Below are 23,219 nucleotides of genomic sequence, written 5' to 3' on the forward strand. Positions count from 1 at the left end.
ATCGCTCTGCCGTTCCACGCCTCCAAGTTGTCTATCCACCAACGGAGCTCCTCCCGAGCCTCCTGATCCATAACCACCAGATCCGCAAAGGTGGCACCGGCTCGAAGATGGGTGATCTTCAGACGTTGTAGAGCCCGATAGTAGAGAGGCGCCGGGAAAACCGCTTGAATCGAAGACGCCAACAGACCAATGATGCGGGCCAGATGGCGCAGCGACAGGGAGGTAGCCGCGAGAGCGTGTCTCAACTCCTTGCGGATCGCCCGCAATTTCTCCATCGAGAGGCTGAGGGACTCCGAAACCGAGTCCACTGTAAAGCCTAGGAACTCCATCTGACGAGATGGCGTGAGGATCGACTTCTCGGGGTTCAGCAGGAAACCGAGGTCCGACAAGAGTTGTGAGGTCCACTGAAGGTGTTGCAGCAGCGTCGACAGACATCGATGCATAATGAGGATGTCGTCCAGATAGATGATTAGACGCACACCCCGACACCGCAGCCAGGCCATGACCGGACGTAACAGTTTGGTAAAGCACCAAGGTGCTGACGACAGGCCGAACGGGAGGCACGTGAAACGCCACACTTCGTCCCCCCAACGGAAACGCAGAAGATCTCTGGATGCCGCGGCAATCGGGACCGTCAGGTACGCATCCTTGAGGTCCAATTTTACCATCCAGTCCCCTGGAACTAATAAGTCCCGAAGGAGGTGGATCCCCTCCATTTTGAAATGGCGATATCGCACCACAGAGTTCAGGGCGCGGAGATTTATCACTGGACGCATCTGGCCACCCTTTTTCTGGACTAGAAAAATGCTGCTGAGGACACCCCCGGAGGTAGGGGGAGCCCTCTCTATTGCCCTCTTTTGGAAAAGGGACCGGAGCTCGATGTCTACGAGTTCTCTGTGTGGTTGGGCCAGACCCAGTGGCGGGGGAGGAAGGATGAGCCCTGGAGATTCCGTGAGCTCTATGTGAAACCCCTTCACCGTAGTCAGCACCCATGGGTCTGACGTAACCGTGGACCAAACATGGGAATAATGACGGAGTCTGCCCCCGACACAAGGATCCAAAGAAGTCCCCTCTGGGGATGGACTTACCGAAGGATTTGCGAGGGTTCTGGTTTCCTCGAAACGACCTTGATCGCCATTGGCCGCCTCTGGCCGGGAAAAACGGAGGAGGAGGGCTTCTCTGCTCCTGGAAGGGTCGTCCTTGTGAATAGGAGCCTCTGCCCGAACTGCGGGCTTGAAATGCGGAACGGCCGGACAGACGGCCCCTACCACTGCCGGCCCTGGTGGAGACCCGACCCCGGAACACCCTACGCATGGAGGATTGGGCCTTGTCTAGCGCCGTAAATGCCCCCACATATCTACCGAGGTCCTTGATAAAGGAGTCCCCAAAAAGTAGACCACTAGCGTCCTTTCCTGCCTCGGTAAGAGCCAGATTAGCCAGTTTCGGGTCAATCTTAAAAAGTATGGCTTTACGCCGTTCAATGGCTAGGGATGAGTTAGAGCTTCCCGCGATACAGATGGCTCTCTGTATCCGCCCAGAAAGCTCCTCCGGGTCTATTGGAGAGCCGTCAATTCTGGCCGATTCGGCCATCTCAAAAATTTTGGCCAGAGGACCAAAGATGTCTAGGAGCCTGTCCTGGCAACTCCTCAGTGCCGAATCTAACCCCTTACGGGGATTCCAGCCAGTTTTGGCCAGGAACTGGGTCATCTTCGGATCCACCGAAGGCGTCTCACAGACCTTGCTTGGCACTAACGGTCTGGGACATTCGGACCGAAGCTTACTGCGCGCCTCTTTACTGAGAGGACGGCGCACCCAGTGCTCCAGATAGGTGCTCACGTGAGCCGTTGGCAGCCATTCTGATGACCTAGGGTGGTGAAGGGCATCAGGGTCAAATAAGGGGTTGCCAGAGGGATCCACCAGGGAAGGTGCCGCACTAGGGGCGGTGGTGGCAGGACCCACAGACCCAGAGGTGGAAGGCACAGGGTCAGCAGTGCCAGGGATGTCATAATCCATTTCCTCCTCAGAACGGCCGCTCAACTCCGCGTTAGCCTCCGCCTCAGAATCCAACTCTGATTCTATATCACTGTTTTGTGCTCTAGCACTTTTCCATGTACGCACCCTTTCTGCCTGGCGCGGCAAGGATCTTTTGCGCGATCTATGCGCGCTATCAATGGTGGCTGAGATCACACCGGTCCGTTTCTCCTGTACAGTAGGAGTATCACCAGCGGCAGGCTGCGGATGGGTTATAGGCGACAGACTAGAGGGGCCAGGAGCATGGGCAGATAAGGCCTGGGATATTGTTTGGGATATCATGGATGACATGGATCCCATGGCCTCAATGATCGCGCTAGACACAGAGCACTGCAATTCAATGGCCTGTAAGTTCACATCAGCCCTACCGGGGTCCCCAAATGGGGGTGGGGTAGGCCCGGATGGGGATCGGTCAGAAGACATATTTTGATATAAATGCCGATCACACTAAGCAAACTATGATCCTAGGGGGAGCCTAATAAGGGCAAAGGAGAGCTTCCCTGAACCTAAAACTACCTAAAGAGGGGTTAATCACCCCAGAAGCCGCAGGGAGAGAAACGCCGCCGTCCGGTGTAGATGCCGATCCGAAATCCCGCGAGCGCATGCGCGGGCGGAAACCCAAAATGGCCGCCGAGATCTCGCGGCCGCGGGAAGCAAGCAGAGACCAGCGCCGGAGCGACGCGATACTGTGGAACGCAGGGGGAGAGGTAAGGGGGAGGGAGCACCACCGGACGCAGGACCAGGCCGCAGCAAGCAGGCCAGAGACAAGGGTGAGTCGCCGGACGTCACCCGCAACCGGAAGAAAAAAACCGGCACGAACGCAGGGCGAACTAAAAGAGGGGAAGAAAAAGGGGGGGGGGAGACCCCCCAACGCAGGGAAAAAACGGGGGTTCAGCGGAGCATAAATAATCCACAGGCCCCAATGACAAAAAACAAGGGCCAGGGGAGACAAAAAACCCAAACAACAAAAGCCACAAACATGGTGTCCTGGGCAAACGAAAGCCCAGAGATTAACCCCTCAATCACAGCAACAGACAAAGCATAGATGTTACTTATCTTTGGTGGAGCAGCAAAGAAAGAGGAAGTGACTAAGAGGACACTGCTTATTATAGGATCTGAGAGGGGTGGATCCTTTGTTGTTATGATTATGTAAATTTCTTCTTTGCTGCTATTGGTGGAAAGTAAAGAAGGAGATAGCAATATGAGCCTCCGTGTCTTGATGTAAAACTGCAGGTCCTTAGCATCTCTATGGACTTTTCCTTCTATGGACATATCTGGCTGGTCAGTTTTCTACTAAATTTGATGTTTCACACAATTACTATATATCACTGAATAATTGTCCTACTGAAACTTAACTTTTATATCGATATATATTTAAAATAAGTCCCACAACGAGAATTTAGATAACAATTTAGATAACTACATGTAAACGATAAATTTATGTATTATTAGCAGACCTTGAGTGTATATATTTTCAAATTACACTTTTGGACTATATAGTCACCACTCACGGTTTGATGAAAGTAAAGGAGATGTATCCGGCCGCAACGAATAAACAAATTTTGTAGAGGGGTCCACCAGGGTTCCAGGAGGAGCTCTTCACAGCAGATATACTGAAGAAAAATCGTATTAAAAATCACTAGCTCCCCTTAGGCAGAGAGAGCATGGTTGCTGGGAGATATACGTCCCTAGCCAGCTATTCTGCCTAAATGCGGGAGAATCACCCCCTAAAGGATCGACCCCACTTATCGGTGGCTGACCCTGTTGTTCTGACCCTATAGGATAGAAAACTCCCAAAAATCTGCAAATAACACAAAAATTATTGATTGGATATTAGTCTCAAAAATAGATATTGATCCCAAATTCACACAATTACTACTACAATTTCATCACAGTTATATGGAATTTTTATTTATTTTTTTCTTTAAGAAACCTGACAACAAAATATACATTACATTTAATAACTAGAAATATAATAGAACAATATGGAATGATCGCTCTTAATATCTTATGAAATGATTATCCCATAGGAAGGAAACAGGATGATCATTACAGAGGGAAACTCAAGTCAACATTGTGAGTACCTTCATCCACAAAGAAGGAACCTTCATCATGGACACCAACATAGTTTCCTTCATATAATCTGTTCTGTGAACTGGAGATGAGGGATTCAATTTTGTAACATTAAGAGACAGAATGTAAAAATTTAAATGGGCATCGCAGTGCGCATGCGCCGGCCGACGGACTGAGTGCACAGGCGTGGGATCTCGGCGAAACAAGAAGTTAGTAGATAGGCAGTCAGAGGAAAAGGATGGGCGGGCGGAGGGAAGGAAGGGGCGGGGGGAAGCGAAGAAAAGGCTGAGCTAGCAGGGCACCTACGAGGGTAACGCCGCCCCTGGGCACTTGCGAGCCCTCATTTGCATATGCTACAAAGATGTTTTTTGCAGGTTTTATAAGTCCACGATTGATCATAAAGGTAACGTTTTTATTAACTGTAAGGATGCTAGAAAGCTATGGGAAGGGTTACGAAGGTGAAATGTTGATGACAGACTCCCTTTAAAAGTTTCTATCATATCCCCTCTGTCTCGTCTTTCTTCCAAGCTATACATGTTAAGGTCCTTTAATCTTTCCTGGTAAGTTTTATCCTGCAATCCATGTACCAGTTTAGTAGCTCTTCTCTGAACTCTCTCCAAAGTATCAATATCCTTCTGGAGATATGGTCTCCAGTACTGAGCACAATACTCCAAATGAGGTCTCACTAGTGCTCTGTAGAGCGGCATGAGCGCCTACCTCTTTCTACTGGTAATTCCTCTCCCTATACACCCAAGCATTCTGCTAGCATCTCCTGCTGCTCTGTGACATTGTCTGCCTACCTTTAAAGAGGACCTTTCACCAGAATAAAACTTCTAAAGTAACTATACAGGCATGTAGAGCGGCGCCCAGGGACCCCCCTGCACTTACTGTTATACCTGGGCGCCGCTCCGTTCTCCCGTTATTGCCTCCGGTATCTTCACAGTTAGGCTCCACCCAGGGGAACCTGCCGGCACCTCCTTCTCCCATGCTGCAGTGCTGGCCAATCACAGCGCTCAGCTCATAGCCCGAGAGGCTTTTTTCTCTCTCAGGCTATAAGCTGAGCGCTGTGATTGGCCAGCGGTACAGCATGGGAGAATGAGCCGACGGCAGGTTCCCCTGGGTGGAGCCTAACTGTAAAGATACCGGAGGCAATAACGGGAGAATGGAGCGGCGCCCAGGTATAACAGTAAGTGCAGGGGGGTCCCTGGGCGCCGCTCTACATGCCTGTATAGTTACTTTAGAAGTTTTATTCTGGTGAAAGGTACTCTTTAAGTCTTCTGAAATAATGATCCCTAAATCCCTTTCCTCAGATACTGAGGTTAGGACTGTTTCACCGATTTTATATTCTGCTCTTGGGTTTTTACGCCCCAGGTGCATTATCTTGCACTTACCAACATTACATTTTAGTTGCCAGATTTTTGACCATTCCTCTAGTTTTCCTAAATCCTTTTCCATTTGGTGTATCCCTCCAGGGACATCAACCCTGTTACATATCTTTGTGTAATCAGCAAAAAGACACACCTTACCATCGAGGCCTTATGCAATTTCGCTGATAAAGATATTAAACAATATGGGTCCCAGAACAGATTCCCGAGCTACCCCACTGGTAACAAGACCATGGTCTGAATATACTCCATTGACTACAACCCTCTGTTGCCTGTCCCTCAGCCACTGCCTAATCCATTCAATAACATGGGAGTCCAAGCCCAAAGACTGCACTTTATTGATAAGCCTTCTGTGTGGGACAGTATCAAAAGCCTTACTAAAGTCTAGATAAGCGATGTCTACTGCACCTCCTCCATCTATTATTTTAGTCACCCATTCAATAAATCTATAAGATTAGTTTGACATGATCTCCCTGAAGTAAACCCATGCTGTTTTTCATCTTTCAATCCATGGGATTTTAAATGTTCCATAATCCTCTCCTTAAGATATTTAATAAGAGATCAGAGATGAAAAATGATCTTTAATATAGTAGTACTTTCCCCCTTTAAATTTTCTTATTTCTTTTTCTCAGACTAAACACTCTTGAACCATTTGTTTGAAAATTAACATTCTGATTGTAGGGTTCTCCACATCTTCAGCTCTATAGATCATATTTGTAATTCAAGTAGCCATTAACAAATCACTTCCAGTATAAGTGGTTGTGATGTGACAGTCACCTGTTATGGCCACGATGACACCACCTTTAGCAGCAACTGAAAACACCAGGGACCCCTGACGATCAGCTTTGGTACGCCTCATGGTTGCTTTCTAGACCTAGAAGCAGCTCAGTCATATTCAAGTGAATGGGACTGAACTGTAATACCAAGCTTGTTTTGTTTAACAGTCTTGTTTTCAGCCATAGCAACGTGCCCCTGCGCTTTGGGATGTGCTGACTGACCCCCTTTTTCTCTGCAGTTTGTGCTGGAGGTGTGGCTGCCTCCTCCGTCGTGCACTCCTGACCAGCTCGTTTGTCCCACAGGTTGATTTTAATTAGTGTTAGTATATAGCCTGGCCCGCTCCCCCTCACTCACTGAAGCTATCTGGCACCAGGAGAGAGATAGTGTGTGGACTCTCATTGTAGTCCTTGGTGACCATGTGGCGCCAGGGGTGGTGTGGAGTGGGCCCGGCGTGCATGCTGGTAACTGCTTTCCCTGGATATAATGGAGGCCATTTTGGCACCGAAAATGACAGAAATTCAGGCGGATCCAGCATGTAAGTGGAACCTGCACTTTCTGAATTATGTGATAGCCTCTATGGCACATAACAGGTATATTTAGTGTTAGGAACCCGTCTAAATAGAGATTGCCTTGACGTTCGGCAGACGGGCTCAAATAATTTTGTACAAAACGATTTGCCAAGTATCTCTAACTTATTAGTTCAGCATTTGATATTATGATGCAATTTTGTACTTTATTTGGTTTGCAGTGAGCTGTTGCATTGCTTGTTTTGTTTAACAGTAATACCAAGTACATCCACTATCCAATGGAAAGCATTGTGCTTTGTAAGCTGCAAGGAGACCTCCTCGAACAGCCGATTGGTGGGGGTCTAAAGTGTCGAAGCCCACCAATCTTATATTGATGACCTATCCTGAAGATAGTTCAGGTTTCTCCCCTGTGTGAGCTTTCTGATGACGAGTAAAACTTGATTGACGGGTAAAACATTTCCCACATTCTAAACATGAAAATGTCTTCTGTCCTACGTGGATTCTTAGATGTCTTACAAGATATGATTTCTCACTAAAACATTTCCCACATTCTGAGCATCAAAATGGCTTCTCCCCTGTGTGAATTCTTTGATGTTCTACAAGCATTGATTTCACACGAAAACACTTTCCACATTCAGGACACATAAATGGCTTCTCCCCTGTGTGAGTTCTCTGATGTGTAACAAGACTTGATTTATGACTAAAACACTTTCCACATTCAATACATGAAAATGGCTTCTCCCCTGTGTGAGTTCTCTGATGTGTAACAAGACTTGATTTATGACTATAACACTTTCCACATTCAATACATGAAAATGGCTTCTCCCCTGTGTGAGTTCTCTGATGTCGGATAAAACTTGATTGACGGGTAAAACATTTTCCACATTCTGAACATGAAAATGGCTTCTCCCCTAAGTGGATTCTTAGATGGCTCACAAGATTTGATTTCTGATTAAAACATTTCCCACATTCAGGACATGAAAATGGCTTCTCCCCTGTATGAATTCTTAAATGTTTCACAAGACCAGATGTCCGACTAAAACATTTCTGACATTCTGAACATGAAAATGACTTCGCTCTTGTGTGAGTTTTCTGATGTCTATCAAGAGACAATTTCTTACTAAAACATCTCCCACATTCTGAACATGAAAATGGCTTCTCCCCTGTGTGAATTCTTAGATGATGTTCTATAAGCAATGATTTCCCACGAAAATATTTCCCACATTCAGGACACATAAATGGCTTCTCCCCTGTGTGAGTTCTCTGATGTCTCTTTTGAGAGTATTTCCACATAAAACATTTCCCACATTCTGAACATGAATATGGCTTCTCCCCTGTGTGACATCTCTGATGTGCAACTAGAATAAATTCCCTGGTAAAAGATTTTCCACATTCAGAGCATGAAAAGGACCTTTTATCTCTGCAATTTCTGTCATGTAAAGAAAGATTAGATTTCTTCTTAAAAGTTTTCCCATGTGAAAATATTTTTCCACGCTTCTGTTTGGTTCTTGTTTTGCCAGTCAATGATTGATTCGATGAAGGTTTCTTGTGACCAGCGGTATCGGTGGTTAGATGTCCACTGTGAAGGACTGAGGGTACATCAGGAGTTATTGAATCATCTTGTGTGGTATTGTTATCTTTTGCTTTATTATAGGAAGATAAATGAAGATGCTTATGGTATACACTCATCCCATTTTCACCTGGAAAATTAAAACATAATTATATATTTTTTTTTTACTCAATCAAGCTCTTTTGAAACAATAGTAAGCTAGAAAACATAAAATAAAAAAGACATGTGAGATAACAGTATAGGGTACAGTTTCAGTAAAGGTGGGTTTAGACAAACCAATAATAGTCTAGATTATCGGTAACAACAATACTTGCGAACAATCGTTCTCGATAATCTGTGCATCTAAATGTGCCGCTGATCAACCGATGAACGAGCAAAACGCTTGTTCATCGGGGGATCCTGTTGTTCGTGCAGGAACCACCAATCATAGTTTCTGGGCAGCATATTCATTGTACAATGATTCTTTATGGGGACGAAGGATCACTATAGCGATCCCTTGTCCCCATACTGTGAAGGAGATCGCTGCTTGAAAATGCAGTGTTCTCCTTCACTGAGCGAGCAGCCAGCTGTCCAGAAGAAACCTTCCTTCCTGACAATCAGCCCATCCATCGGCCCATTTAATCTCATCTTGAGTTTTTAGTTGTTGTCCAATAATATAATCCCTTTTAGAGATGGTGGCAGGTGTTTCTATCCAGACTATACAGTCCAATACATCGCAATGTCAACAGATAACAAAAGTTCCAGAAATTTAACAGATACCACCAAAAATGTATATAATAGATATCATGTGTGGAAGGAAATTCAGCATGAACATGTGCACACCACCTGTGTATACGCTTAATGTATGACCCTATTATGTGCTTTACTAAACCATATCTCACCCGAGTGCTTAATGAGCTTTGAGTAAAATTATCAACACTAGAGCGGGTGGCCACCATTCAGATTCCAACTATAATAGGACAACCATTGGAAAATTAAATACGTGATTTGATTGGTTGTCATGGGCAGCAACTCCATTTTCCTTTCAACAAGCTCTGATACATCTTCTCCTCCTTTTGTTTTCATCGCTGTTGTGCCCTATTTGTGCTTTACTTATTGTGGCTACTTTCTTCTTTCTTATTTTTCTTACACCTTTCCATTTTCCATTCTCAGCCCTTATATTCCCCTTAACCCCTTCACTACTGGCCTTTTTTGGGCCTTTACGGCAAAGCATTTTTTTTTCCCGTTGTTCCATTGCTGCATTCTATATTTTCTAAAATGGCAATATTAGGGCAAATACAACTTAATGATTTATTTTTGTTAATTCTTTTTGGGTGGGAATGTGAGAAAACAACAGCAATTCCACCACTGATTTTTGCATTTTAAATTTTACAATGTTTACCATGTGGCATTAAAAGTATGTTTGCTTCATTCTGCAGTTCAGTATGATTGCTCGAATACACTTGAATAGGAAGGAGCCGTCCCATAGAAGTGAATAGGATGGCTTCTTGTAATTACACTGCTCACTGCTGCGATGTCGACAGTAAGAAGGTAGAAGGGAAGGCAGCACTCGCACAGAGTCAACTGATCGGCGGGGGTGCCAGGTGATATTGATGATCTAACCTGAGGATAGGTCATCAATATTAAAATCCTGGAAAAACCCTTTAAGCTCCTGAACCCTGATCATGACGGTTGGATGGCGAAACACATATAGAAACTTCAAGTTTGGTCTTTGTTTTAATGTGAATTCAAAAGACTTGAGAATAAATAAGCTTACGCATACTAAGGGAATAAATATATTTACTAAATGTGATAAAAAATATAAAACAGACAAATCATGTACAGAGTACTAAAAGTAAATAATCACTGGCCTGCAACACTATACAATATGGGGGAACTCCGGTCGCCATGTAGTCGCACATGGCCGACACCCCATGGTGATAAGAAACAGAGACAGATCTACAACATTCTACCTGGATGATGTTCAATGGAGTTCCCATTAACTGTCATTCACAAGGTTTATCCCTTTCAGCCTCTCCTCCTAAGGACGTCCAGTGTGGGGCACGCAGGGCAGAGATAATCACTCAGGAATGCAGCCTTCTCAGTACAATGGGGGATACGTGCATGTTATCTAACGATCCCTGACTCACCACATTACACGGAATATCATTACAAAAAGGTGATATAATATTTAAAGGGGACAGAACCAATCAGTACTTCATTATGTATGTAAAATACTCTTACAACACAGTTTAAAAAAAAAAATTAAAAATATTACTTTGCAGAGCGGCCACCTGGAGCTCTCCCCATACCTTTTTTAGACACTACAGACTGCATCTTGACTCAGATGCAGCCTTTGGGAGGAAAGTACTACAAGCTGTAGTCCCCCCTAAGGTTTGGGCCCTTATAGTTTATTCTCGCATGGTTGCTGTCATGGGTAAGGAAAAAAACTAAAATTACTCTTACCGGTAATTGTTTTTCTTGAAACCCATGACAGCACCCATGCGACTACATCCTCCCATACAGGACAGGAAACCCAACAATACAAAAAGGTTCACATCCCCACCACACTTCAGTGATTCTAATATCCCGACCTCTGGAGGCATGCCAACCACCAAAGAAAAGGCTTGAAACCAGAAAAAGAGACAATGCAGAAGAGAAGATAACTAATTTGGTAAATTATATCCCTTCTACTACATCTTATGTATATAACACTATATCTGAAAATTTGGGGGTTTGTCATGGGTTTAAAAAAAAAACAATTAACGGTAAAAGTAATTTTTGGTTTTTTTCCTTACCCATGACAGCACCCATGCGAGAATAAACTATAAGCCCAAACCTTAGGGGGGACTACAGCTTGTAGTACTTTCCTCCCAAAGGCTGCATCCGAGTCAAGATGCAGTCTGTAGTGTCTAAAATTGGTATGGGGAGAGCTCCAGGTGGCCGCTCTGCAAATCTGGGCTAAAGAAGCGTCCGCCTTCTCTGCTCAAGAGGCCGCAACTGCTCTAGTTGAATGTGCTCCAAACCCCGTTTATATAGGCCACTGTTGTCGAATTGCCGGAATAAAAAAAATATATATATCTTTTTGCCCCTTATGTCTGGAATAGCTAGTTCCAGAGCCATCTTTACAGCCTTTAATTCCTTGAAGTTGGAGGACACCTTCCTTGAATCCAGATCCCACCTCCCCTGCCAGTACCTGTTCTGAGAGTGAGCACCCCAACCCCAGGGGCTGGCATCTGTAGGAATTACAGTCTGATCCCTGAATGACCATGGAACCCCTGCGGACAGATTTTTCAAGATTGCCCACCATAACAGGGAATGCATGGCTCTCGAGGATAGGTGAAATTTTTGGTTCAAGGAATAAGGGGAGCCGTCCCTGGATCTCAGAATGTCTGCTTGTAGCTCTCTGGAGTGGATCTGTGCATATGCAACTGCTGGAATGGAGGATCGCCTGCTCCCTGATTGATTCCCTCCTTTGAAGGGGAAGAAAATTTCTTTGCTGATGGGAGTCCAACTGAATTTCCAAAAACACACAAACTTGAGAGGGAACCAGGATTGATTTCTTCCAATTTATCTTCCAGCTTAAGTCTTTCGAAGTGGAGCAAAGGAAATGTATATATTTTTCTAACCCTTCTTTTGACAGAGAGAGTTAAAAAAAAATCATCCAAATAGTGTACCAAAGTTATTCCTGATAGCAGCATTCGTAAGACTATCTCTGCTACCACCTTGGTAAAGACTCATGGAGCTTCAGATATGCCAATGGGAAGCGCCCTGTATTGGAGGTGTAGAAACTTCCCTTCTACCCAAACTGCTGTTCTAAAAGAGTAAGAATTTTTTGTAAGTTAGGGATTTGTTTAGCATTCTCAGATTCAATATTACTCTGAATGTCCCGTTTGTTTGTTTTTCACTAGAAACAAAGGGAAATAGAAACCCTTCCCTACCTCCCTCTTGGGAACTGGCAAACCACCCCCTTTGTCTAGAAGGGCAAATACTTCCGATTCTAAAGTTTGCCTCTTTTCGGGGTTCTTGGGGCAGACTGCCTGGGTAAAAAATTCCAGAGGACGGGAAAGGAATTCTAATCGAACTCCCTTCTCTATAACACTTAGAATCAATTTGTTTTGATAAATGGATCCCCAGGCTGGAAAACTGAGATAACCTTCCCCCACCTGACTTCTGGCGTCATTGTTGTTTGTCTTTGGATCTATTTTCTTGGGGCTTGAACAAAAAACCACTAGAACTTTTAGGAAATCTCACTCTCTCTCTTCTGTCACTCTGCCTACCCCTCTGCCTCCTAAAATTGGACTGGGGTTTACGAAAAAAAGGAAGGCCTCTGGGGAACCGGGAATGCCTTCTTCTTATCTGAAGCTTTTTCTAGGATGTCATCTAATGAGGATCCAAATAACCTAGAACCTTTACAGGGAATAGCAGAGAGCCTAGCCTTAGAGCCTTGATCCCCTTTCCATGACTTCAGCCAGATAGCCCGTCTAGCCACGCTTGACATGGCCGCCGATCTGGCAGAAAACCAAACCACATCAGTAGATGTGTCCGCTAGGAAATTTGCCGCCTTAAGAAAGGTAGTAAGGGAAGAAAGCAATTCTTCTGTAGGGGTCTTGTCCTTAATATGAGATTCAAGCTGTTCTAACTATAATTTTAAAGACCTAGAGACCCAAGAGGTGGCGATAGCCGGCCTAAGACTGGTTGATGCTGATTCCCATGATCGTCTGAGATAAACATCAGCTTTTTTATCCAAAGGATCTCCAAGGCAGCCTAGATCCTCGAATGTAAGAGCTGGGTTTTTGGCTTAGCTACAGGAGTGTCCACTGTGGGGGCCGTGTCCCATACGTCAGAAGCCGATTCATCAAATGGATACTTTGTTTAACTTTATTGGGTTTAAAAAATTTCTGTCAGGATTCTTCCACTCCTTTCTAATAGGAGCTTCCATGTTTTTATGTACGGGGAAAACCCTATGATGTTTAGGACCCAGACCCTAAAAAAACTGATCAGCTATTGTTTTAGGCTGTTTCACGTCCATGGTGGCCTTAATGGCTTTTAATAAAGGTTCTGTATCTTCAGCCGGGAACAGAGCCCTCCCCGCTGTATCCTCTTCTGAAGAGGAGAAATCATCCGATAAGTTCTGGCTGGATTCCATATCATCATCCTCCCGGCTTCATGGAGCTGCTCCCCAAGGAGATGCAGCATGGGATAGGTCCCTTCACGGTGAGGTAGACCCGGACCTTCCCCAGCCCCCCGAGGTGAGAACCCAAGGTAGAAGCAGGAGCTCCCTAGGTACCTCCTATGCGGAGGACAGGAAACCTGAACTGAGGTGTGGTGGGGGTGTGAACCTTTGTATCTCGTCAGGTTTCCTGTCCTGGAAGGGAGGACCTAGTCGCATGGGTGCTGTCAAATAAAAATGGAAAATAATTTTCTCTTACTGTCTGATATCATTGGCGGTGTTGTACTGCAGGCGCCCTGTCACCAGCCATATAGCCAGGACTGTGAGTGAAACAATAAAGGGGCTGTGCAGCAATATATATTAACGATCTATCCTCAGGTCATAAATATCAGATTGGCAGGGGTACGACAGCCGGCACCCCCACTGATCAGCTGTTTGAAGAGGAGGCAGCTGCAAGTGAATGGAGAGAGTACCTGTCATTACACTGCGCCGCCCAAACTTTCAAGATGACAGGCAGTATAATGAAGAAAAGCAGCGCTCCTCTACTAACAGCTTATTAGCGGGGGCACCGGGTGTCAGACCCCCGCCAATCTGATATTAATGACCTATTCTGAGGATCAATAATATATATTGCTGCATAACCCCTTTAAGAAAGTGATGGCATTCTGGTCTATTATATGAAACAGGCTAGGGTACTGATCGGTGACATCGGTTCAGAGTTAGATATGACGAATACACAGATAATGATTAGATAGCGATCGGCTCCCGGTTTTGGCGCTCTCAGATGCCATTGTCACATTTGACCACAGCATCTGGGAAAGCTAAAACTGGGAGCCGCGAGTTCCCGGACTGGGCCACCGTCCCCTGGCTGAGATGAAGGAAGGAGTCCCATACTAGTAATAGGCCCGAGCCTTCACAAGGCTTCCAGCTCAATTACTAGTATATTCCAATGCTGGCCTGCAGGAGGCAGCATTGCATTGGAATATATTGCATCTTGTATATGCATAAATATCCATCACCGAATACAAGTGGCAATTTAATGATTGCTGGTTATAGTTACTTTGGGTGATTTAAAATAAGTTAAAAAAAATATAAAGAAATTTTTTATTCAAATCACCTGCTTCCCTAAGAATAAAAAAGTAAACAATTAAAAAATTAAACATCATGGGCATCACCGTGGTGATGGACCATGTGATTGGAGCATGTGATCTGACGTCATCACAGGTCCTAGCCGGTAGTTCATCATTAATGAAGTAAAGAAGAGACCGGGAACTACCTAACCCTCAATTGACCCTCTCTCTCACTCTGCCTACCCCTCTGCCTCCTAAAATTGGACTGGGGTTTACGAAAAAAAGGAAGGCCTCTGGGGAACCGGGAATTAACCCTCAATTGACCACCTACTAAGCATTCTGTATTCAGAATATTATTTACCCTTATAACCATGTTATAAGGGAAAATAATAACATCTACACAACACCGAACCCAAACCTGAACTTCTGTGAAGAAGTTCGGGTCTGCGTACCACAGTCGGTTTTTTATCACGCGCGTGCAAAACACATTGCACCCACGCGATAAAAATTGAACATCGGAACGCAATCGCAGTCAAAAATGACTGCAATTGCGTACCTAATCGTGCGGGTTTGCCGCAATACACCGGGACGCATCCGGACATGCCCGCGTGATCCCAGCCTTACTCAGAAACGGCATTTACCCTCCAGTCTTTTTGTGACTGTTTCTGTCCATATTGGGTCACATTGTACCGGTGCCGAGGAAGATGATGAATATATTGGGGCACTATATCCAGGAGGAGGAGGTTTCTCTGAACTTCCGATCAGATTTCCCATTAATAAAGACATTTACAGTCAAACGAGATTTATGAAAGGTTCTTACCATTCGCGGACACTGATCCGGGTTTTTTGAGCTCACTCGTCGTTCCACCTGAACTTTCCTGCAGTAAAGATCCCACATTAAAGACATGAGAAAACAGAAAACTATACTGCACTGCTAGCTTATCGTATATCCAGGCCAAGATCAAACACCCCTAGAAGACATGAACCTTTCTGCCCTGAAGAAGAAGGATCTCCTCACGTGGTGATCAGACAGGATCAACATTCAGACAAGTATCTTACACATATGAAATGTGACATTTTTCTGCATGAAATGACCTGATCCTATCCTGGAGAGGACGCTGAGCTCATCACCTCCAGTTCTTACATTATTGTATGGTAAAAAGCCTGTCATTGCTTCTGGAAACTGAACCTTATATCCACTTGCTCTCGTCCTTTGTGGTGACCTGATTCTAGATGAGAAGGTAATAATGTTTTGCAAAAGCAGGAAGATTCTGTCCCTGATGAGTCAGTCACTGACTGTTAATACAGGACAGTATCTGCTGTAGATGCAGCTGACTGGCATTGTGCTGTCATTTAGTCTATGACTTACATCTACTCTGCAGGACTTTACTTTTACCCACATTGAATCTCAGCTGCCAAGTGGATGTCTAAACAGGAGAACATTTAATACAATCTTTTATGACACCAGAAACCATTTGTAGCCAACAACAAGATGCAATGGAGCCTACAGTATACTCCACTGCTGCTGGGGTTCCGGCATATGAGGAAGCAAAGAAAATCAGCTGCGGAAGCAGCAAAGAGCGATGGCCCCAAAGTAACCCAGAATGTCTGTAAGTGACAGTGTGTGTGTACTGTATATACTGTATAAATCCCATGCACCTTAAGGATCCTCTGATGTCACGGGGTCACATGACATTCTCAAGTGACGTGACTCTGAAGCAGGTGCAGGCTTATGTGGCAGGAAGACCCTTTCATACACTTAGGAGGAGATTGAGCCGGGGCTGTTTTGAAGCACAAATTTGTGTTTGGAGAGATGGCAACAGACGGCGACCTGTGTACTGGTGGGGGTTGGGGGCGATGTCCACCTGCCATTTCTAGTTATGCCCCAGACATCAGTTTGTACAGGATTTGTAGAAACCTCTGCTTCACCTACCTGATGATCCAGTGGGACATTTGGTTTCTCCCCTGGACAGTCCTGGGAATACAGAGGACTGGGACATCTCTCTGGTGGATTTCTCTGACTGGATCCATCTGTAGAAAATACACACAGTGACTGAGTACATTGTCTATATGTGATGATCAGAGATGAGCGAATTTATAAAAAGTTCAATTTCGCCAAATAAAAAAAAAAACCTTTGTGACAAGTTACTTCATCAGGAAGAGCATTTTTTTCTAAGTAGCAGGTGCATTGACAGGAAGCTGCGATAGCGCCGCCCCCCGTCATTGTACCCCTCAGATTCCGCGTTCATACACGATTGCGGCCTTTGAGTGTAAAAACTGTGTGAAATTAACCTACTTTTTTTAAAATCAAACTTACTGCCTCTATTTGCGTGTGATGGGCCTGCTTGAAGATGTGGCGCGAGATTACATCATCATGTCGGCCAGCGTGTCACCACGCACGCGATTTCGGCCAAGATCTTCAATCAAGATGGCTGGCGGCCCGTCGCAAGCAAATGGAGGAGGTAAGTATGCATTTTTTGTTTTTTACACTACTTCAGGTTAAATCGATTCGCTAACACAAAGCACAAGGAAATTTGGCTTCAAGGCAAATTAAATGTATCCAGAAATTCGGATCAAATTCCACTTTGTGGGATTCGATTCGCTCATCTCTAGTGATGATCAGATGATGGGGAATCTGACTCTCAGAACTGTTCTCTCCTCTACAGTCATGGAAGGTCTCCTCTTACCCGGTGATGTGAGGGACTGGTGATTCTCCATCATGACGTCCTTGTACAGATCCTTGTGTCCTTCTAAATACTCCGACTCCTCCATGGAGAAATAGACAGCGACATCCTGACACCTTATAGGAACCTGACAACACAAGGATACAGTCATTACCAGACCCCTCCCTTGGCGTTATTGTATAATGTCCCAGCATTCCCAGCAGCGCTCACCTCTCCGCTCAGCAGCTCAGTGATCCTGGTGGTAAGTTCTAGGATCTTCTGCTCATGTATCAGGGAATGAGGTGGAGGCTCGGTGATGGGGCTCTGGGCCCTGCTCCATCCTCCTGACACACGGGGTGTCACACACTCACCAGACGACTTCTTCACTACTGTGTAATCCTGTGTATGGGGAGACGCCGATCACTACAGAGATTCTAAGAATCCTTCACCTTTCCAGTCATTTCCCTGTTTTATTACTAGAGATAAGAGTGATGTCATGTGAGACTCTCACCTCTCCAGTTATCAAGGAGATGATCTCCAGGGTGAGGTCTAATATCCTCGCAGCCATGTGGTCTCTGTCCTTCTCCATCCTTGGTGGGTCCTTGATGGAAAGGACCTTTGTCTTTAATATAAAGAGAGTCACCTGAGGGAAAGGAGGATTGTGAGAAAAGTCACATACAGAAGAGCATCTCACATGAAGTAAAGAAGAAATTTAGAATTATAAAGGACCAATGAAAGAGAACAATGCAGGTGACTTGGCTATTGACGGTTCCTATACAGCCAATAATCCTCACAAAGAAATTGTAGGAGCAACTAATATTCTTCAACATGGCAGGTCTTGTGGGGTGTTCCTAGTATGTAGTGGTCAGTACCTACCAAAAGTACAAAGATAACCGGTTGAACCAGCAAAGGTTCATGGGTGGCCAGGGTTCAGTGATGCATGTGAGGGGTGAAGCCTAGTTTTTCTAGTCTAATCCTAATCCCATACTGCAGCACAATTTGCTGAAAAATAATTCAGAATTAGAAGCAAATAATGAACCGCACTTTCATATTGTTATCATCTAATCGCTGGTGTTCTGCTCCGGGGTCAGTGATGGATCCGGGGTTTGTCCTGCTGCTCGCACAGCTGCAGGTTTGTTACTATCACATGTGTGTGCAATTATTTACCCCCAACAGTGCAAACCCCAATCCCTGCGGCCATCACTGAACCCCCAATATCACCAGCATTAAAGGGCTATTCCTGTCACATAACGTGAGGTTCTATCGCTAGGACTCGTCATCAGTGTGCGGTAGGTGGGGGCTCGTCTCCATCAGGACCCCACTAATCCTGGGAATGAAGGGGCTGCAGAGCTGCTTTACTGCTGAGTCTCCTCCACAGTCCCTGCTCATTAGAGCTCCGGCCTCCGCTGTGCAGGGACAGTGAGGAGAGGACACAGCGCTGCAGCCCCTTCATCTAGAAGAGGTTGTCCCCACCGATCACACACTGACTCCATATCCTAGTGACATCACAGAACATTGTGTGATGGAAGACCCCTCTAATACAGGAGAACAGCCCCTCTTACAGGGGTCTGGGGGTCTCCTAATATTCCAGGGGGAGAGCAGACATGTCTGAGGAGAACTCCCCTCCTGTGAGCAGAGACTCTCTATGGCCGGTGCTGCCCCCTGCTGGCTGGACCTGCTATATATCACCTATAGAACCGCTCCATTCTAATAAACCCAGAACCAAGACCAATAACTGACCTGCAGATCTCACCTCCTGGGGCTGCAGGACCTGCGATGACGTCACACTGGTCACATGACAGGAAGTGTAGAACTGTGAAAAACCTCCACTGCTTTACTCCTCCCCTCATGTGACTGATCACCTGACTGTGACATCATCAAAGGTCCTGAAGTCACTAGGATATAATATCGGTAGTATCTACACTCTGTGAGCTGTAAGGACCTTCAGACGTCACAGGATCACGTGACATTGCAGCTCACAGTAAAGTACAATTCGCCCCCATTCATCAATTTAGTGTAAAGGAAAACTGTCTTAGTTGTCCATAGCAACCAGTCAGATTCCACATTTCCTTTTACACAGCTGCTTTAGAAAATGAAAGGTGGAATCTGGTTGGTTGCTATGGGCAACTAGGCCAGTTGTACTTTACACCAGTTTGGTAAATGCCCCCATAGTTTCTGATACAGGGATATCATTTACTTCTGAATTCTGGAGGTCCCTCTGCGAGTTGTTAAAGGTCATACCGACCAACTTTGAAAAAGCCCAAATGAGGGACTTCATTTTTCACACTAAGCCGCACCTCATTGAATTTAGTTAGATTATTACTGGCCGAGGAGAAGGTGACCCTAGAGCGTACTTCATCCAAATTAAATGAAGTAATAGAACAAACACTTACAATTCAAAAACGACCCCGATTTCCCCCGGAAGGAGAGTAATCTTCAAACATCAATAGAAAATTATCACACCTCTATTAAAGAAAGAAAACACAAGCAATACAAAAAAGAACTAGAGTTTAAAGAAAAACGTGCTTACAACCGTGTAGGGGATAAAAATAAATCTAATATAACAGAAGTATCTTTATCAGAATTAGAAACCTCCGATACTGATAGATCTGCTGACTTTTCTTTCAGAGGCAGATCCAGATTTAGGGGAAACAGAGGACAAAGGCTCTAGGAATAGGAGATGGGGAAACCTCTGGATCATCTGTTTTGCCCTCAAATTTTTTAGAACCGGGGGGAATCCCATATCACCTAAGGGATCGCCCCAGACAAGTGAAATAGGTAGCAGCACCAGCTGCCAGATTATTAATCTAACCAAAAAAAACTCTCACCGGGGTAGAGCTATCCGTCTTTGCCAGGGGGACATCCTTCATACCCACCACTAGATACAAAACCTTCTCTTGGATAAAAGACATTAATCTTTTCTGTCGTAAATTAAAATGGAAAAAATATTTTAAACATAACGACGAAGGAGAAAGTTTGAGGCTGGGTATCAGTGTGGAGGATGCGCCCTTGGCGAGGACGATGGCGGACCTCCTCAGGGAGGGTGAAAGAAAGCCGGGAGAAGGCCCCCATACAGATCTTAAATTAAAAAGTACAAGACTCCCTCCACCAATGGAAACAAATAGTATTGCTCTATTCTTAAATATTGTTACCCAGGAACTAGACAAACTAGAAGAAATACAAGGCAGAGACATACACATATCTAACCTGGGACGTGAAGAAATAGAAGCCATGCTTAAAATTGAAAGGGACAAGGACATTATAATAAAGTCCTCCGATAAAGGAGGTAACTTAGTTATAATGGAACATCACGAATATAAACGCATGTGCTGTGCCATTCTTAATGACAAGAAAGGCTATGATACATTGAGAACGGACCCTACAACTAGTTTCTCTGTTGAGTTGGAAACCCTACTCTTGGAGGCCTTGGAGGCAAAATTATTATCTAATGATGAGATGAGATTCATGCTGAAACCACATCCTCAAATCCCTAAATTCTACACCATACCCAAAATCCATAAGGGTTATACCATAGTGGCTGGTATAAATTCTCTTACACAAAATGTTGGTGTATACATTGATCGCATTCTAAGGTCCTTTGTTACATCACTCCCTTCCTATATAAGAGACACGTCTGACCTTCTGACAAAAATTGATGGTTTACACTTAGAGGAGGGTACCCTACTAGCATCTATAGATGTAGAGGCATTATACAGCAATATACCCCATGAATTGGGTTTAATGTCTGTAGACTATTTCCTTAAGAGCAGGTGTACACAATACACGGCGCACAATCAGTTTGTACTGGAGCTCGTGGATTTTGTCCTACGACACAATTATTTTTTGTTTGATTCTAAATTCTTCCACCAGCTCAGGGGCACAGCTATGGGGAGCGCTTGTGCCCCCCACTTATGCTAACTTGTTCCTGGGCTGGTGGGAGGATACGGTGGTATTCACCGAGGAGAGTGTCTGGACACCCAGGATAGCCTTCTGGGGCCACTATATTGATGACATCCTCATATTGTGGAGCGGCCCCAGGGGGCTATTCTTGGATTTCGTGGCTGATCTGAATAAAAATCGGATCGGCATGCATTTTACATCAGAGATTAACGATAAAGGCCTTGCTTTCTTGGACCTGTATATTTAATTAAATAATGGCAGCATTAGCACCAAAACATATAGAAAACCTACGGCTACCAATAGCCTGTTGAGATGGGAGAGTCACCACCCTTATAATCTCAAGTGTGGCATACCCAAAGGTCAATATTTAAGAATCCGGAAGAACTGCAGCTCCAAAAGTGACTTTTATCAACAAGCTAGGGATCTAAAGATCAGATTTAATCAAAGGGGGTATCCAAATCAACCACTACATAGAGCCTTCAAGTCAGCAGAAAATGCCATTAGAACAGATTTACTTAATCCGAGAAAAGGTCAGCGAATAGGAAAGGAGATAGACCCAATCTTTCGTATAATAGGAACTTTCGACAATTGTAACAAAGAGGTTAGAGATATTTTGAAAAAATATTGGGAAATGCTTCGTCTGGATCCCGATATAAGAGATATGCTCCCTATGTACCCAGCCATAACCTATAGAAAGGGAAGATCCCTTGGGGACAGATTTATTCACAGCCACTACACTCCCATCTCCAAACCGGGCACCTGGCTGGACAGAAGACCACTTGGCACATTTCGCTGTGGCACTTGCATAGCTTGTCCTTTTATATATCAAACTAAAAGCTTTAAAAGCAACACCACCAATAGGACATACACAAGTAGGGACTTCGCCAACTGCAAAACCACAGGGGTGGTGTACTTGATCAATTGTGTCTGCGGATTACAGTATGTGGGAAAAACTAAAAGAGAACTCAGAAGAAGGGTTGGGGACCACTTGGGGGATATTAGAAACAAAAAAGATACAGCCATCGCTAGACATGTCAGAATTTTTCATGAAAATAACGATAAGGTAATCAATTTTTGTGTGGTGGAGGTAGTACGCCCTTCTCCTCGAGGTGGGGATCTTGATAGGAGGATCTTGCAGAAGGAGGCGGAGTGGACCCACAGACTAAAAACTGTGAGCCCACTGGGCCTCAATGGGATCCTTTCCTTTGGATGCTTCATTTGACTCCTTCTATTTCGTCATTGCCTGCAAGGAGGCTTCCTAAAATACCTCTGTGTATATAAAATGAAATTTAACCCGTTATAAACTAGTGTGTGATATCTAACCGTAATAGGTTTAACATATTTTATCCTAGGGTGATTTAGGGTATCATTGAATTGACTATTGTAAATAAATATATAATCGTCTTTTCCTGTATGTCTTTAGATTTGGCCATCCCTGAATTATAAATACACCCAATTATCCCCTGGCAATAATATCTTGAAATAAAAATTTGAATGGTGAACCGCACATTATAATGAAGCACAAAACATCCATTTACATGCAGAATTGAAATCGCTTGATTTGGGTGTTAATGACAGGTAAAATGTATCTTTATTTACGGTTCATTGCGTTCCATCGCTAATAATAAATAATATAAAATGTGCCTCCTTTTCTTGCCTATGCAATGCGCTTATGATATGCGCAACCGGATGTGCGCTCCATGTGCGATCCACGAGCAGGAAGCATCGTCTGAACGTAATCGACATACTTCCGGTACATTCTTTTGTTGCACGGAGATGCGTTCCATGTGCGGTTCACACGCAGGAAGCATCGTCTTCACTTCCGGTACGCTCCTTGATGACGCTATTGCGTTCCATTACCTCCTTCAGAGGCGGAATTTGGCGCCATGTGAAACGCACGCCGGGATGCGCTCGGCAAATGCACACACCGGTAAGGGGTCACTAATTGATACATGGGGTATTTATTAGCAGCAGTACCTAGTATCAATCTGGACTGCTATGCGTCTATCTGGGAGGACCAGCATTTTTACCAAGCTTGGCTATCAAGCCACTTATACATCTTTTCATCCCC

The 23,219-nt window shown here is 44.7% G+C and overlaps 1 pseudogene; it reads right to left on the bottom strand.

The window, feature by feature from the left end:
- Positions 1-4,094: 4,094 nt before the first annotated feature.
- The window catches only part of LOC122935560, a 107,703-nt pseudogene continuing 88,578 nt past the window's right edge, over positions 4,095-23,219 (bottom strand).

The sequence above is a fragment of the Bufo gargarizans genome, chromosome 4 (genome assembly GCF_014858855.1).
Source record: "Bufo gargarizans isolate SCDJY-AF-19 chromosome 4, ASM1485885v1, whole genome shotgun sequence".
Lineage (NCBI taxonomy): Eukaryota > Metazoa > Chordata > Amphibia > Anura > Bufonidae > Bufo > Bufo gargarizans.